The sequence below is a fragment of the Pongo pygmaeus genome, chromosome 7, assembly GCF_028885625.2.
Source record: "Pongo pygmaeus isolate AG05252 chromosome 7, NHGRI_mPonPyg2-v2.0_pri, whole genome shotgun sequence".
Taxonomy (NCBI): domain Eukaryota; kingdom Metazoa; phylum Chordata; class Mammalia; order Primates; family Hominidae; genus Pongo; species Pongo pygmaeus.
Window position 1 is genome coordinate 28,500,121 of NC_072380.2, and position 14,935 is coordinate 28,515,055.

General features: G+C 49.1%; 1 protein-coding gene across 14 annotated transcripts in view; it reads right to left on the reverse strand.

Annotated features, from left to right (window-relative positions):
* ZNF395 (zinc finger protein 395) overlaps nt 1-3,574 on the reverse strand; it is a 41,654-nt gene extending 38,080 nt beyond the window's left edge. For 4 of the 14 annotated variants that reach the window (XM_063668591.1, XM_063668590.1, XM_063668592.1 and 1 more), the window contains exon 1: nt 2,791-3,094. The gene's annotated coding sequence lies outside the window, so the exon portion shown is untranslated. Of the gene's footprint in view, nt 1-1,888; nt 2,113-2,790; nt 3,095-3,156; nt 3,256-3,334 lie in introns of those variants that run through there. The other 10 variants (XM_054498318.2, XM_054498319.2, XM_063668599.1 and 7 more) reach the window with 7 other exon arrangements.
* Between the last annotated feature and the right edge of the window lie 11,361 nt (nt 3,575-14,935).

Below are 14,935 nucleotides of genomic sequence, written 5' to 3' on the forward strand. Positions count from 1 at the left end.
GCAATCATCATTTAAATTCAGATGTTGCAAGTTGAGGCTTGGGGAATTTGTTCAGCAAATCACCCTGTGTCACCCTTGCAACATGAACAGAGCTCAAGAAAAAAGGCATCAGCTCCCCTCTACTTGCAGGGTGCCAGGCTCTGGTTGGAACAGCCCTGGGAATCACAATATCCCTAGGGCTAACGTCCTCCTGCCCCACTCTCTCACTCCTACTCCCCAACCCTCCACCCCAGAAAAGTTCAAAATGTTTCAAAGCCCAGCAATTTACTGTCTTTAGCAAATCCCATTCTACACCATTCTAACCTCCAATCCACCCTCGAGATTAGAAGAATCAACAGCCCCATCCTCCTCAGTGCCCAATTGCCCACAGTTGCTTTTCCAACTTCAGGTTCAGAACCAAGCAATGTCATGTGAATGGCAGTGCAGCAGAGAGAAACAGAAGCCCCTCGGTTCAGGCCTTGAGTACCACTCAGAGGCATTCTCCGCTGCCCCCCTATTACCAGCAGCCTCCCCACTTCTCCGAGCCCCTTCCCTCTCCCGGCATCTGCAGCCTCTGCAACACTGTCCCCCCTCTGGGCTCCCCCCATCTCAGAGTCATAGCTGCTTGCAGGACACTAACATCTGGATATCTTAGCAGCCACAAGAAACTTCTCTATAGCCTGAGTAGTCAATTCCTTCTCTCCAAAATACACATTTCCGATTTCTCAAGTTACCAACTACAGCAGCTCCAAGGCCCTGGCATTGAATCAATTTCCACCAAGAATTAATTTCCATTCATCTCATCCCTTCACCCTGCCCTATAAACAGATTATTTCAACAGTAATGTTTCTCAAACCCACCTTTTTCACTTCCAGTGATCCCAGTGCAAACTCTGGCCACCCTACAACTGCAACAGCCTGCTCACTGATGTGTCCCCCTAACACGACTTTCCAAAACTCTTCCATTACAGTTGTTCATTACACCATTCCCTCACTCGAAAACCTTGAATGTGTGTCCTTAGGACACACAAGGTGGCATGCAATCACCAAAAGGGCTAAGACTTTCACAATCTCAACCATTGCTCCTCTCCACCTCTGTCTCCTACTGTTCAGGATACATTCCCTGGTCTGGCTAAGGACATCTCCTTGTCTCTCTGGAAAGCCATGTTCATTCCCACCTCACAGCCTATCTCAAGAGCGTCAGCCTCCAGTCCTAGTGACTGATCCCTGCCCACAACTCCCTTCTCTGACTCCAACAGAACTATTTCTGCACCTCGCACTTTGACAGTTACCATTCCCTCTCTTGGCGTCTGATTTCACATGCTCACATCCTTCTGTCCCCTCTATGAGGGTAGAAGCCCTGGAGGGAGGGAATCATCTCTTACACCTTCTGTCTCCTCTCTCCCCGAGACAGGTATGAGCCTCTGCTCCTCTGCTCCGCTTTGCAAATTATCCCACCTGTTACTTTCTTCTCCTCTTGTCTTTGGGCCCTACGGGTGAGTTACTCTCCACAGGCATAATTTACTTCAAAACTTAGTACTCCAAGTCCCTTCCCCTATCTCCTCTTTCCTTTATCTGATATACTCCCTCTCCAGCATCTCCACTAACTCAGGCAGCCACTGCACATTAACTTGAACGTAAACTCCTAAATCACTTCCACCTAGTCCTAGGCTTCCTGAAGCCTGGGGTCTCTTCGGTGCCTCCCCCACCTCCCAGAGGGCCTGGCACCGTGCTGAGAGCACAGCAGCTCCCCAAAAGGACCTGTGGAGTTGAACTTAATGGCTGTGTTTCCCTGTGTTTCGAGGTATTTGCGACCAGGCGCTTCTGTTTACACAACGCCTAGGGAGGGTGTCAAGAAGGCCTTAGATACCTGTGAATCACTCACTTTGAAGCAAAACCCCCAGGTGTACCTTTCTAGAAAGGCGGTTCTAAGGCAAGCAGCGCCGGCCTGCAGGAATCCCCCGCGCCTGGTAGCCTGGCATCATGGGAACGCCTGCCCGGTGGAAGTCCTCCAAGGCCACCGGGAACTGGCCAGGGCTGCCCAAAACCGGGAGGCGGCGGCGGCCCCCCTTCCCGCTGGCCAGGTGGGCTTCTTTAGGTCTCTGAGTCAGTTCCAAAGTGAAGGCGCTGAGCCCTGCACTCCCAGGCAGGGAAGAAAACGCTGCCTTGGAAATTGTTTGCACAAGACAAACTCTCTGTGCAGCCCCGCCCCCCCCCTCCCGGGCACCCGCGTGAGCCCACGGTGCCACCGCCGGGGAGGGCCAGGGGCGCAGGCGGAGGCGAGACCGGGCGAGAGCGTGCGGGCAGAGGGGGCGGTGGCCGCCAGGGCGGGAGGGACACGGGTCGCTCGCGGGCGGAGGGTGTGTCCCCCTGTCCCGCCCGTCCCGCAGCCTGGCCTCGCGCGCCGGCCGGAGTGGGCAGGAACCGGCAGGAACGCGCGGGGCGCGGGAGGGCCGGGCGCGGGAGCGCCGGGCGGGCGGCCCCGCCGGAAAGGGCCGGGGAGGGGCAGGCGGGCCGGTCCTTGTCCCTCCGAGGGGCGAGTCCCGACCGCCCGAAGTCGGGAGGGGGCTCCGAGGGGGGGGCGCCGGCGGCGGGCGAGGTAAACAAGGCGACGCGCGGGAGCGGCAGCCACCCCCGCCCGCCACCCCGGCCCTGCCTCAGCGCCCCGCGCCCCGCCCGCCGCGGCCCCGGCCTCCCAGACCCCCGGACCCCCCAGGCCGCCGGCCCGACAGCCGCGGGCGCGCGGGGCGTGGGAAGTTCGCGGCCGCCCCCGTCCCCGGCTGCCGCGCCGCTAGGTCCCCGCGCAGCTCACCTCGGCCCGCCACGAGCGGCAGCACGCGCCCGGCTTCCCCGGCTCGGACGGCTCGGCTCGGACGGCTAGTTCAGCTCCGGGCTGCAGCGGCCGCGGCCCGCGGCCCGGCTCCACTCCGGCCGCCCGCCGAGGCTCGGTTGGCGCCCACCTGGCCGGCCTGCCCTCCTCCCCGGGACACTGCGCTCACGTACGCGGCCGCGGCCACAACCCGGCCCGGATTCCCGCCCGGGAAGGGAGCGGAGCAACACGCCAGCCCCTGCCAGCCGGCGCCCAGCGGCGACACTCCGGACACACCCCCGCCCGCCCCCCGCGCCTCCGCGCCCCCGCACCCGCCCAGCACACCCCCAGCGCGCCTGGGCTACACACCCCCGGCCGCCCGTAGACAGTCGGCGCTCAATAAGTGCCCGAGCGACTCCTCGCGCACATGCGCACTTGAACCTGACCGAGTGGTGACCCCCCCCCACACACACACACCCCGCCCCGCCCCTCGATCGGAACCGGCAGCTGCAGCCCGGAGCCAAACTTGAGGCTTGGCTTTTCGCACCGAGCCAAAGTTTCTCTCGCTGTTGTTTTTCGAGGCCTGGCTCTGAGACAGGCTCCTCCGAGAGGGGCCGGGCTCGACCCAGGGCGGGAAGGGAGCCAGACAGCTGGGGCGCCGCGGACGGGAGCTCGGCTGGGGCCGGGGGGACCCAGGCGGCGCAGCCCCGGCCGCTCCAAGCGCCCATGCCCGCGCCAGTGGGAGGAGGCTGGAAAGCGCCTTCCCATTTTCCTTTGGACTCAATGTTTTCTTCCCCATTTCATGACATCTCACTCCTCTGTCGGTGTAAAGTGAGGCGTTATTTACTGTTGCTGGAATTAAATGGGAGAAAGTTAACTATTAGCCTTCAAGCCTTACATAAACAAGACCGGTTGCTTTTGGCACCGTTAGGCTCTGACTTTTGGATAATTTGTAACAAGGAGAATTGAAGTTGTTCCATTGTGGTGTTCTGTGTTTTTCAGAGATAAGACCAGCGCCACAACGGTAGTGAGGGGGCCCCGTGTCTATATATGTGTGGGCATGAATATTTATATTCAAGCGAATTTTAATGACTCCAAATGTAGTAATTCTTCTCCCCAAAAAAAGTTTTAAAATCTGTGTTGGACATAATGTTTGAATTTGCAGTTCACCTTGGGTTTAAGGTGTGCTGTTTTTCTGGCAAAGAGTCAGTGGGAGTGTCCGGGAAAAGGGCTAAAGTCTTTGCAGTCAGACAAACCGGCTTGCAGTCCTGACTGAGCTACATTCACTTTATGATCTCCAGCAGGTTCTTCCACTCTCTGTACCCCAGCTTCTTCATCTGCAAGATGGAATAACATAGATAAGTGTGTCTAGCTCATAGCAAATAAGTATTATTTCCCTTCCTCCATCTCCCACCATTTGTGAAATAAGAACATTATCTAACTAGAACCAAAATTTCTATAGGACACTGATTCTCAGCTGGAGGTGATAAGAAGCAATGTCTGGAGACGTTTTTGATTGTCACAATTGGGAGAGGGGTGCTACTGGCATCTGATGGGTAAAGGCCAAGGAGGCTGCTAAACATCCTACTGTGCACAGGACAGCCCCCCAAAGAATTGCATAGTCCAAAAAAATGCTGGTATTGCCATTGAGAAGTCCCGCTATAGAATAATCCTGCTACCCAGTAATTCAGCAGACTGGTTCTACCCTTTAACTCTCACCCTTAAGGAAACATTTCTGGTTTGCACTAAGAAGAAGAACAAAACGTTGTGGGGATCACCTCAATTACATTAATATGAAAATGCAGACTGAAATTTTATATTTAATTATTCAAGGAATATTTAGGCCATGCAAGGTGGCTCATGCCTGTAATCCTATCACTTTGGGAGGCCGATGTGGGAGGTTCATTGGAGGCCAGGAGTTCAAGACCAGCCTGGGCAACAGCAAGACCTCTTCTCTCCAAAAAAAAAAGGAATAGTTTTGTTAGTTAACAATGTATCCTCTCTTATTTTTAAGTTATTTTTGTATGTTACATGTTACTACAGTTCATGAATAGTTTTATCTTCTTGTTTCCATTTTTCTTCAAACAGTGGGTGTTTACTTACTTCTATATATTTACCTCTCTGCTAAATTCCTCACCTATCCTGAGGTTTATAATATAGTCCCTGCCCCCAAGGACTATACAGCCTCTGAGGAAGTGGATTAATGCACATGCAACAATTAGGGAACAATACAAGATAACATATAATTAAGCTCTAATTGCAACACCCAGAGTAAAGTGGTTCAGAGGAAAGGGAAATGAGTCCGGCAGCAACAGCCTAGGGCTTGCCTTTGAGACTAAGGTGTTCAGGAAATGTTTATTGAGTGAAATGAAACAGTGAATGTTTCTTACATGAGGTAGGACTAGTATGTAAACTCCATAAGAGGATTTAAAGTGCTAGGATTCATCAATGGATGTTGGTGTCTGGTTGTGAATTTATTCTTTAGTTTTTGTTTGTTTTTGAGACAGGGCCTCACTCTGTCACTGAGGCTGGAGTGCGGTGGCGGATTACAGATCACTACAGCCTTAATGTCCTGGGCTTAAACGATCCTCCCACCTCAGCCTCCTAAGTAGGTGGGACTATGAGCGTGCACCACCATGCCCAGCTAACTTTTTTATTTTTTGAGAGACAGGGTCTCACTATGTTGCCCAGGCTGGTTTCTAACTCCTGGGTTCAAGCAATCCTCTGGCCTCAGCCTCCCAAAGTGCTGGGATTATAGACCTGAGCCGCTGTGCCCAGCCAATTTATTCTTCCTAAAACATTAGTTTAAGCTTTTAACCAAAACTATATATTTCTTTAAATGATTGCACTTTAATAAAACCAAAACACTCATTCGTTTGACAAATACATGAGTGCGTCTTACGTGCAAAGTGAGCCAAAATAGTCTCTACATTTCAACAGAATTGTTCTGTTTGAGAACTTGTTATGTTTGAGACTGTGTCTTGCAAACACAGGCCTTCAAAGGACATATGCTCTCTCTCTGCATAAATTGGATGCATATCTCTTTACTGCAGGTAGGTACTTGCACAGTATGCATTCCAGAGTTTTGCACATTAACACAGATGCAGAGAAATCATCCCAATACAAACATCCATTCCCAACACACACACACCCAGCGCTCAGCACCTTCACACAGAATCCAGGCCCTGACCTGAATACACACTGCACAACACTCACATTACACAAAGCAAGATGTACTTACAAAGACAATCACTTTTTGGTTTCCAGTCTCATTCCCTCTTCCCCCTTCCCCTATAAATGACTAAAGCTTGCCCTTCCTGGGGGACTGTCCCATCTCAGAACTGCCCTTCACCTTGCTTTCTCCCACACCCTGGCCCCCCTATTAAAATGTAGGCAGGCTGGGTATATTGGCTCATGTCCATAATCCCAGCACTGTGGGAGGTTGAGGCAGTAGGATCACTTGAGGCCAGGAGTTCAAGACCAGCCTGGGAAACATAGGGAAACCCTGTCTCTACAAAAAAAATTTTACAAATTAGCTAGGCATGGTGGCATATGCCTCTAGTCCCAGCTACGTGGAGGCTGAGGTGGAAGGATCATTTGAGCCCAGAAGTTGCAGGCTGCAGTGGGCTATGACTGAAACCACTGCACTCCAGCCTGGGTGACAGAATGCGACCCTGTCTCTCTTTGTCTCTCTCTCTCTCTTTTTTTTTTTTTTTTTTTTTTTTGAGATAGATTCTTGTTCTTGTTACCCAGGCTAGAGTGCAATGACTCAATCTCGGCTCACTGCAAACTCTGCCTCCTGGATTCAAGCCATTCTCTTGCTTCAGGCTCCTGAGTAGCTGGGATTACAGGCACGTGCCACCATGCCTCGTTTCTTTTTGTATTTTTAGTAGAGAGAGTTTCACCATGTTGGCCAGGCTGGTCTTGAACTCTTGACTTCAGGTGATCCACCCACCTCAGCCTCCCAAAGTGCTGGGATTACAGGCATAAGCCACTGCGTCCAGCTGACCCTGTCTCTTAAAAAAAAAAAAAAAAAAAAAAAAAAGTAGTTATATTCTGCCTCATTTCCATTAAGTAATTAGCTCTTTGGAGAGTGTCTCCCATTAGCTGAGATTAAGCACAGCAGACCCAGGTCCGACCTCCCTTCCCTGCTTCATATGCTATGGACTCATTTATAGGTGCTATTTTAGAGCAGTAAGAGTCTGAGATTGCCACCCTCCCAACTCCCGGATGCAACTGCTTCCAGGCTTGCCTCCCCACAATCCACTCTATTTCCTCAACCTCTTGCCTCTGCTTAAAACTCCTCAAAAGCTTTCAATGGCTTTGATAATAAAGTCCCAACATTGCGCATTAAGGTCCTTCATGGTGTGCCTTCCAGTGACATCTCCAGCCTCTACCTGCCCCTCTGCCTCTATCCCTCACATGGCACTCCAGACGCCCAACTGATCTTCTGTTTTTTGCCTGAACAGACTTTCTCTGCTTGTTACATGCTGTTTTCTCTACCTAGAACACTCTCTACCCTACCCTCTGACCTCTTTACTTGGCTATCTCTGCTTATCCTTCAGGGGTCAACCTAGATAGCATTTTCTCTGAAATGCTTTCATGGGCCTCCAAGACTGGAACTAGGTGCCCCTCCCATGTGTCCAAAGCACTGTGACTCATTGCACTGAAATCTCCATTTTCTTGTCCCAACACCTCAAAAGACTAAATATTTTGTGAGTACAGGGAGTATGTCCTGTTTTCCATTGTATACCCAATACCTAGTACGGTGGCTGGCATGTAGTAGGCACTTTTCTTTGAGTGTGAAACAGGGCTTCACTCTGTCACCATCATAGCTCATTGCAGCCTCCAAATTATGGGCTCAACCAATCCTCCTGCCTCAGCCTCTGGGTAGCTGGGACTACAGGCACATGCCAGCACACCCAGCTAATGTTTTACAAAAATTTTTGTAGAGACAGTATCACTATGTTGCCCAGGTCTTGAACTCCTGGGCTCAAGTGTTCCTCCCACCTCGGCCTCCCAAAGTGTTGGGATTACAGTCATGAGCCACCACACCTGGCCTGTAGTAGGTACTTAATAAGCATTTGTTAATAAATGAATAGCCAGTTGCATATGGGGGACAGATTAGAGTTATTCCATGGTGCAGGTGATCCCTGCTTCAAAGCATGCCTCAGATGCTCAGTAGATTCCTGGGATACTGAAGACCTCTTGCCCATATATTTAGAGCAGATGAGGCCAACAGAATGAACTGAGGCTTCAGGCTCCACCAGAGGCTTGATTTATACCTAACTTGGTTTCCTGAGCTCCAGACTCTTAAAACCAGTTACCTACTTAGCATCTCCACTTGGATGTCTAATTAGATCTCAAATGTACCATGTCCAAAACCAGACTTCTGATTTCCCTTTAAAATCTGCTCCTTCCCATTTCAGTAAATTGCAGTTCCCTTCTTCTAGTTGCTCAGGAAACAAACAAACAAAAACTTGGAATTATCCTTAACTCTTTTTTTTATTATTATTATTTTATTTTCTCATACTCCATATCTAATCCATCAGAAAATCCTATTGGTTCTAGTGAAATACATCCAGAATTAATTAATGTTCCAGCATTTCCAGCACAACTTCCCTGGTCCAGCCACCATCTCTCTAGCCTGGCCTTCCACAATGGGCTCCCCCTGGTCTCCCTGCTTTCTCTATTGCCTTTCTAAAAGTCTATTCAACATCCCAGCAGCCACAAAGATTCTTTTGAAACCTAAGTCAGGCTGGGCACAGTGGCTCATGCCTGTAATCCCAACATTTTGGGAGGCCAAGGCGGGCCAATCACTTGAGGCCAGGAGTTCGGGACCAGCCGGGCCAACAAGGTGAAACCCCATCTCTACTAAAAATACAAAAATTAGCTGGGCGTGGTGGTGCATGCCTGTAATCCCAGCTACTCAGGAGGCTGAGGCAGGAGAATTGCTTGAAACCGGGAGGCAGAAGTTTCAGTGAGCCAAGATCGTGCACTGCACTCCTGCACTCCAGCCTGGGTGACAGAGTGAGACTCTGTCTCAAAAAAAAAGACAAAAAACAAAAAACCTAAGTCAGATCATATCACTCTTCTGCTCAAAACTCCAACAGCTTCCCATCTCACTCACTGCAAGACCCTACATGATCTTTGTCCCACTCAGCTCTCCAGTCCCACCACCCCATCGCTCTTCCCTGGCTCCTGAAGTTCCAGCCACACTGGCCCCCTTACTCTTCCTCAGCCCCACTCCTAACTCAGTCTTTCCAAGGCTGTTCCTTGAGCTGGAATGATCTTCCTCCAGATACCCATGAAACTTGTTCCATCATTTGATTCAGGTCCTGCTCCAATGCACTCATTGTAAGATACATAACTATAATACCACCACTGAACTGCCCCTTTGCCTGGCCTTTTTTCTCTTCTTTGTACTCATCACTGCCTGATAGTCTGTCTCATCCACTCAACTACAAATTCAATGAGAGTAGAGACTTTGCTTTTACTTACTGCTATATCCACAGCTTCTAGAATAGTGTCTGGCATATACTAGACACTCAATAAATAATCATGAATCAAGGGTCTGGTTAAACTTCCAAGAAGTTGCCCATCAGGATGCCAGATACTAAATTCTTTGCCGCTATGCTTCTCATTCACTTAGACTAGGGACCACACTACCTCTGTGATCCACAGTTCTTTTTTGAGACAGTCTCGCTGTGTCTAAACTGCAGAGTCTCACTGCAGGCTGGAGTGCAGTGACATGATCTTAGCTCACTGCAGCCTCTACCTCCCCCATTCAAGTGATTCTCCTGCCTCAGCCTCCCAAGTAGCTGGGATTACAGGCATGCAACCCAAATGCCTGGCTGATTTTCTTTCTTTTTTTTTTTTTTTTGAGACGTAGTCTTGCTCTGTCACCCAGGCTGGAGTGCAGTGGCGCGGTCTTGGCTCACTGCAAGTTCCATCTCCCGGGTTCACGCCATTCTCCTGCCTCAGCCTCCCAAGCAGCTGGGACCACAGGCGCCAGCCACCACGCCCGGCTAATTTTTTGTATTTTTAGTAGAGATGGGGTTTCACCATGTTAGCCAGGATGGGCTCGATCTTCTGACCTCGTGAACTGCCCGCCTCGGCCTCCCAAAGTGCTGGGATTACAGGCTTGAGCCACTGCGCCCAGCCATGCCTGGATAATTTTTATATTTTTAGTAGAGATGTGTTTTTGCCATGTTGGCCAGGCTGGTCTCGAACTCCTGGCCTCAAGTGATCCACCTGCCTCAGCCCCCGCAAAGTGCTGAGATTACTGTCTCACCACACCTGGCTTGTGAGCCACAGTTCTAAACAAAGCTTTCATACCACAATCTCAAACCACGCTGTGAGTTTCAAATGAAAAGAATAATACTATTAATGTTGCGTCTGTGGCATACTTTGTGCTTTTCTTTTGATTGAGGAAATTACAATGTATCTTAGTGGACAAAAACAGGCCCAGCACCCACTGGAAGTATTTTCACTCTAAGAAGCACAAGAGTCAGGAATTTTAAGAGAAAGTGGTGGGGCAAGTGTGCCCTGGGGCCAATGGCATCTTCTCTCTAATCTACTCAATCTGTAAGGCTTTTCTGGAAGAAGTGGGCTTTGCATTCCATTGAAGAGAAAGGATGGATAGGTTGCAAATAGGTGTTCAAAGGTTAAGGGTATCCCTGAAGTTTCTTGCTTTGAACTGCACAGTGACATTTTCACACCAAGCCCCCATATGTGTAAAGATGGCCACGGGTACACCCCAACATATAAATACCCAGATCTGTGTCTCCTTCCTCTTATCTCTGAAACTCAGTGAATTTGAGCAAATTTCCATATTCAAAAAGGGGGAAAATGAGCTGGCTTTGGGAACAGGGAACATAAGGCCCTATGACTCTTGGTATGAAGGAATGTGTAAGCCTGGGCAGGCTCAGTGTACACATCTGGTTTTTCCCTTTTATGCTTCTGTGGTTTCTATGACACAGGAAATCCATTCTGGAACAACCCTGTCTGCTTTCTAGTGAGTGCATTAAAAGTGGGGATTAAAATTATGTTTATCTCACTGCTAAGGCCATGATGATAAAATCCAGAACAGAACCATTTTGGGGGTGAATCAGCTGAGGCTTCATCCTACCTTGTGCCCCCAGGGAGGAGCTCGTAACTAACACGGGAGGAGTGGGAAGCCAAGGAAAAGATTTATGCACAGGTTAAAAGAATATCTAGACATGGCCAGCCATGGTGGCTCATGCCTGAAATCCCATCACTTTGGGAGGTTGAGGCGGGCAGATCACTTGAGGTCAGGACTTTGAGACCATCCTGGCCAACCTGGCAAAACCCTGTCTCTACTAAAAATATAAAAATTAGCCAGACGTGATGGCGCATGCCTGTAGTCCCATCTACTCAGCAGATTGAGGCAGGAGAATGGCTTGAACCCAGGAGGCAGAGGCTGCAGTAAGCTGAGATTGTGACACTGCACTCTAGCCTGGGCAATAAAGCGAGATTCCATCTCAAAAAGAAAAAAGAAAAAAAAAATCTAGACATGGCTCTCCCTCTGAAGCAGACCAGGTCCAGGAACATACCACGTGGTGAAAACACCAATTCAGCTCAACTCAACAGACAGAATTTGAGTAGTCCCCAATCTCACTGGGAGACCCTCTCCCTTAAGGTGCCACACTACAGCCTCTGCAGGAATACTCTTCTCATAGAAGGTTCTTAACAGAGGCTAAATTCAGTGGCCAGTTTTTCCCACTCACAAGGGAGATAACAGAGCTGTGAAAGAAATAAATAACATTAAATGGCCAGGCACGGTGGTTCACACCTGTAATCCCAGCACTTTGGGATGCTGAGGCGGGTGAATCACCTGAGATCAGGAATTCGAGACCTGCCTGGCCAATATGGTGAAACCCCGTCTCTACTAAAAATACAAAAACTTAGCTGGGCGTGGTGGCACACACCTGTAACCCCAGCTACGAGGGAGGCTGAGGCAGGAGAATCGCTTGAACCTGGAAGATGGAGGTTGCAGTGAGCTGAGATCGCACCATTGCACTCCAGCCTGGGCAACAAGACTGAAACTCCATCTCGAAAAAAAAATAATAGTAATAATAACAACAATAATAATAATATTAAACAATACGGCAGAGCACCGAGAACCTTAGACTTACAAGATGACCCCGAGGAGAAGCCTGAAGTTATCTGACCCCTTGGATAACAAATGGTACCAGAGAAACTGATTGGGGGCTCCCAAAAGAGAAGGAGGAGAGATACAGCAGAAGTAAAATAGCCAATAAGAAGCAAAGAATTGGGCCGGATGTGGTGGCTCACACCTGTAATCCCAGCAATTTGGGAGGCAAGTGGGCAGATCACTTGAGATAAGTAGTTCGAGACCAGCCTGGCCAACATGGTGAAACCCTGTCTCTGCTAAAAATGCAAAAATTATCTGAGCATGGTGGCACACATCTGTAATCCCAGCTACTTGGGAGGCTGAGGCAGGAGAATCACTTGAACCCATGAAGCAGAGGTTGCAGTGAGCCAAGATTACACCACTGCACTCTAGCCTGGGCAACAGAGTGATACTGTGTCTCAAAAAAAAAAAAAAGAAGTGAAGAACTGGCAGGAAAGTGCACATTGGGAATACTCACCCCTGACACTGTTAGTTTCTTGGGTCCAAATCAACATATAATAGTTATTTTACTGGGTCAGGTGCAGTGGCTCATGTCTGTAATCTTAGTACTTTGGGAGGCCAAGGTGGGAGGATCACTTGAGCCCAGGAGTTTGGGACCAGCCTGAGTAACATAAGGGGACCCTGTCTCTGTAAAATAAAAAATAAAACCTAGACGGGTGTGGTGGCACAGGCCTGTGGTCCCAGCTACTCGGGAGGCTGAGGTAGGAGAATTGCTTGGGCCTGGGAGGTTGATGCTGCAGTGAGCCAAGATTGCACCACCACACTCCAGCCTGGGCAACAGAGCGAGATCTGCTTCAAAAAAAAAAAAAAAAAAAATTAGCTGGACATGGTCGTATATGCCTGTGGTCCCAGCTACTTGGGAGGCTGAGGTGGGAAGCTGAGGTGGGGGGATCACTTGAGCCCAGGAAGTCAAAGCTGCAGCGAACCATGACCAGCCACTGCACTCCAGCCTGGGTGACAGAGTGACACCCTGTCATACACACACACACAGGTTATTTTTCTGCAGTGTGTTTATTGTCACATGACTTTGCTCTTAAGGACCACTTTTGTCCCTTGGCAGTATCACCCCTAGCCCTCCACAGAAGGGGGCTGGTGGCCTTTTCTTTAGTGAACTTACCAGAGTTTCATTTTGGTTCAGCTGTTAAACGTCATCATCTCTCAAATATATTCCATTCTGGTCGCCAGCCCCACATGAGCATTCCATCCTTCTTCCTTATCCTTCTACAGCGGCAAACTGCCGCCCAAGGCAGATGTGCCTTCTGCAACCCAGCCTGCCCAGATGGTCAAGAATGGCCCAGATCTTGCGACAATGATCACGCAGAAATATCACAGATCTTGACAAAGCACACAGGGTGATCTTGCATACTGTGGAATGGCAAAGCCATGAAGCATTGGGAAACACTAATAATAATTATTATATATAATAATTATTATTATTATTTCCACAGGGCCACAACAGCAATGTGCTAACTAACCATTGCACAGGATGTGGGGTTGATCAACTGAACAACCTCTTGACAAGCAAAATGAAAAGATTAAAAAACAAAAGTCTGTAACCCCATATGCCAATCAGATAAAACCCCAAATATAAAAGTCTGTTTCTAAAAGCATTTTAAATGGTGCCAATCATTTTATGACAACTTCTGGCCCTTCAGAATTGAATAGCGGATGCTGTTTGTACCAAATATCTTATTGTATTCACAGTCAGCACAGTTTCTTACATCCATCAGAGATCGGCCTCCATCACTCCCCAGTGGTATACCCAACTTCACAAGACTGGTTTGTAAGACACTGGGAGCACAAGTGGGTTCACACACAGCATGAAATTCCCTATTGAGCCAGACACAGTGGCTCACCCCTATAATCCCAGCACTTTGGGAGGCCGAGGTGGGCAGATCACTTGAGGTCAGGAGTTCGAGACCAGCCTGGCCAACATGGTGAAACCCCGTCTCTATCAAAAAATACAAAAATTAGCCAGGTGTGGTGACAGGGACCTATAACCCCAGCTACTTGGGAGGCTGAGGCAGGAGAATCACTTGAACCTGGGAGGTTGAGGTTGCAGTGAGCTGAGATCATGCCACTGCACTCCAACCTGAGCAACAGAGCAAGACTCCATCTCAAAAAAAAAAAGAAAGAAAAAAAAGAAATTCCCTCTTGAGTTTCAGTATAGATAGCAAGGTCTGACACCTAGATTCTCCTTCCAGTTTAATTTTTCTAAGTGCTATGTTTTGAATGTGTCCCTCAAAGTTCACTTGATCACCAGTGCAGCAGTGTAGGGAAGTGGGGGCTAATGGAAGATGTTTGGGTCATAGTGCACCATCCTCCTGAATGGATTAATGCCCTTATTATGACAGTGGGTTCCTTATAAAAGGATGAGTTCGGCCCCTCTTACTCTCTCTCTTGCCCTCTCTTTGCCCTTCCACCATGTTGTGACATAGCAAGAAGGTCCCTGCAAGATGCCCACACCTTGATTTTGGACTTCCCAACCTCCAGAACTGTGAGGAAATAAATTTCTGTTCATTATAAATCACCCAGTCTGTGGTATTCCTTTACAACACAAAACAGACTAAGACACCAAGTTTGAATCATTTACTGGCAAAAAGTTTCTCCTTGTTTCATAAGCCTACCTAAATTCATTTAGGTGAGGAAGAATGATACTTTTTTTTTTTTTTTTTTTTGAGATGAAATCTCTCTTTGTCTCCCAGGCTGAGTGCAATGGCACAATCTCGGCTCACTGCAACCACTGCCTCCCGGGTTCAAGCAATTCTCCTGTCTCAGCCTCCTGAGTAGCTGGGATTACAGGCACATGCCTCCCTGCCCAGCTAAATTTTTTTGTATTTTTAGTAGAGACAGGGTTTCACCATGTTGGCCAGGCTGGTCTCAAACTCCTGACCTCAAGTGATCCACCTGCCTCAGCCTCCCAAAGTGCTGGGATTACAGGCATAAGCCAGTGCACCCGGCCAAGTATGA